Genomic DNA, 3,059 nt, shown 5'->3' on the forward strand with positions numbered 1-3,059 from the left:
ATATATATATATATATATATATATATATATAGGTAATCAGGCAAAAAGTGTGGAGCACAGAGCCTGAGAAAAGACACAGGTGAATAGGGAAGGGTCTCCCTTGTCAGTTTAGTTTCTGAAATAGCCTCCTGAGTCATTGGTAGAAGGGGAGGCACCCCAGCCCTGTCACTGTTTAATCTTGATAGCCTTTTGCAAATATGCTATGCAGTGGTGACGGCACAGGCAGCTATTGTGACTAAACTGTCAAGTTTACTAGATATCCCCCACCACCTTTAAGTACAACAAGACTTTGCTGGCGGGGTGCGGTGGCTCAGCCTGTAATGCTAGCACTTCCTGAGGCCAAAGTGGGAGGATCGCTTGAGGCCAGGAGTTTGAGACCATCCTGGGCAACTTAGTGAGATCCCTGTCTCCACAATTAAACAAAACACGTTCCTCATTTTCTAGGCAGTCTGGTATATTTCAGATGATAGCCTGATAACCACAGTCACCTCTGTATTAGTTTCTTACAGCTGCCATAACAAAGTACCTCAAACTGGATGGCTTAAACTACAGAAATTTATTGTATCACAGTCTAAGGAATGGAACTCTGAGAAGGTATTTTCAGGGTTCTGAGGACTGTGAGGGAGAACAACTTTCCTAGCTTCTGGTGGTTTGCTGGCAATCTTTCGCATTCCTTGACTTGTAGAAGCATCACCCTAACCTGTTTTCATGTTAATGTTCATGTGGGTCAAAATTCCCTTGGATCCATGCCTGGGTCCAAATTCCCACTCTGACCTACTCTCCCCTTCACCCTGGACTTTTTTTTCTTTGAGACAAGGTCTGGCTGTGTCACCCAGACTGGAGTGCAGTGGTGATTACGGCTCACTGTAGCGTCGACCTTCTGGGCTCAAGCAATACTTTCACCTCAGCCACCCAAGAAGCTGTGACCACAGGTGTCCACCACCATGCCTAGTTAATTTTTTTATTTTTGTAGTGATGAGGTCTCTTATTATTGCCCAGGCTAGCCCCAATCTCCTGGCCCCAAGTGATCCTCCCACCTTGGCCTCCCAAAGTCCTGTGATTACAGGTTTGAGCCACCTCACCTGGCCCAAATTTCTCTTTTTTGTAAGAATACCAGTCATATTGGATTAGGGACTCATCCTACTACATTTAGCTAATTATGTTTGAAATAACCCTATTTCTTTTTTTCTTTTTTAAATAAAGACAGGGTTTCATCATGTTGGTCAGGCTGGTCTTGAACTCCCGACCTCAGGTGATCCACCCCCCCTTGGCCTCCAAAGCGCTTGGATTACAGGCATGAGCCACCACGCCTGGCCTGAAATAACCCTATTTCTAAATAAAGTCATATTTTAAGGTACTGGAGGTTAGGACTTCATATGAATTTCGAGGGAACACAATTCTCTCAAACATAAGGAATTTAACTCACAATATCCCATTTCCAATGTAGGTTTTTTAACTTAAGAGCAAATCTTAATTTCAGAAAATATTACCAAGAACATAAATGTTTTATCTGATTTCCATGGGTTAACGAATCTTTTTCTACCCATTTACATAAATTATATATGTTCTGTTAATTTTGCACTATTATGAATTTCATAGTGTTTAGAATTTAGTAGAAATTTACCTAGTAGGTGTCTTAGTTAAGCTGCTATTTCATTAAATGCTTATCTTTTTCAAAAGATTTTCCAAATGTAGGAAATGTAGGATATTTCCAAATATCCTAGATTAAAATTAGCCGGGCTTAGTTGTTGATACTGCGATCAGGACTGCTGATCTCTGAAGCACTGGACAATTCTATAAAACAAAAATATATTGAACTACTTCCAAATATGGTTTTAAAATAATAGACAAAATGACTATAAAACATCTGTTACTGAATAAATGACAAGAATAAATGAGCATTGAAAATCAGTATTTACATTGGAAATTGGTATTTATCTATTTGACAGTTGGCATTCATAAAATTGTTTCGTATTGGACTGGTGTTAGTTTCTACTCCTCTCTCTCTCTCTCTCTTTCTGCTCCCTCCACCCCCTCTTTTTGAGACAGTGTCATTCTGTTGCCCAGGCTGGAATGCAGTGGCGCCATCTCAGCTCACCACAATCTCCGCCTCCCGAGTTCAAGCGATTCTCCTGCCTCAGCCTCCCAAGTAGCTGGGATTACAGGCGCACGCCACCACACCCGGCTACGTTTTGCATTTTTAGTAGAGACGGTGGTTTCACCATTTTGACAAGGTTGGTCTGGAACTCTTGACCTCAGGAGATCCGCCTGCGTCGGCCTCCCAAAGTGCTGGGATAACAAGCTTGAGCCACCGTGCTGGCTACATACGTCACTTTTTAAATTAGTACTGTATTTGATTCTTACTTTAGGTATCTGACTAAAAGTACAACTTTTAGAAACACTTTTTTTCCCCCTTTGCTTCCAAAATGAATCCAATATCTATTACCTAAACATTTCACTATCTTTTGATTAGTTTTGTACCAAAGTTCACAATATAATGCACCAATATTCCACAGAAATAATACAATGTCTGATATCACTTGCTTTTACCCAGAGCGAAACAATTTGGTTCTGTATGTGGTTCAAATTCTATTCATTTACAGAAGAAAGCTGGCTTTACAAAATTTAGTGGATGCAGCAGTACCTGGGAAGCGCAAAGCATCGAGTTCAACCTAGGATCCTGAAGCCTGATACTATTATTGTTGTTCTCCCTTTCAGTCCTAAATAGGTTTCATAATCTCATTATTTCCTATCCTCTCCATGTAAAAGGTCTTGTTTTGGGTACTGTCAATACCGAAATTAATCTAGCATTGACTACAGATTGGTTTATTATTTCCCAAATTTTAAATCACTGTGGGAGCAACTATGCGAAGAATCTTAAAAGATTTCTACGTCGTGGCCGGGCGCGGTGGCTCAAGCCTGTAATCCCAGCACTTTGGGAGGCCAAGGCGGGTGGATCACGAGGTCAACAGATCGAGACCATCCTGGTCAACATGGTGAAACCCTGTCTCTATTAAAACTACAAAAAAATTAGCTGGGCATGGTGGCGCGTGCCTGTA

The sequence above is a fragment of the Cebus imitator genome, unplaced genomic scaffold, assembly GCF_001604975.1.
Source record: "Cebus imitator isolate Cc_AM_T3 unplaced genomic scaffold, Cebus_imitator-1.0 Scaffold117, whole genome shotgun sequence".
Lineage (NCBI taxonomy): Eukaryota > Metazoa > Chordata > Mammalia > Primates > Cebidae > Cebus > Cebus imitator.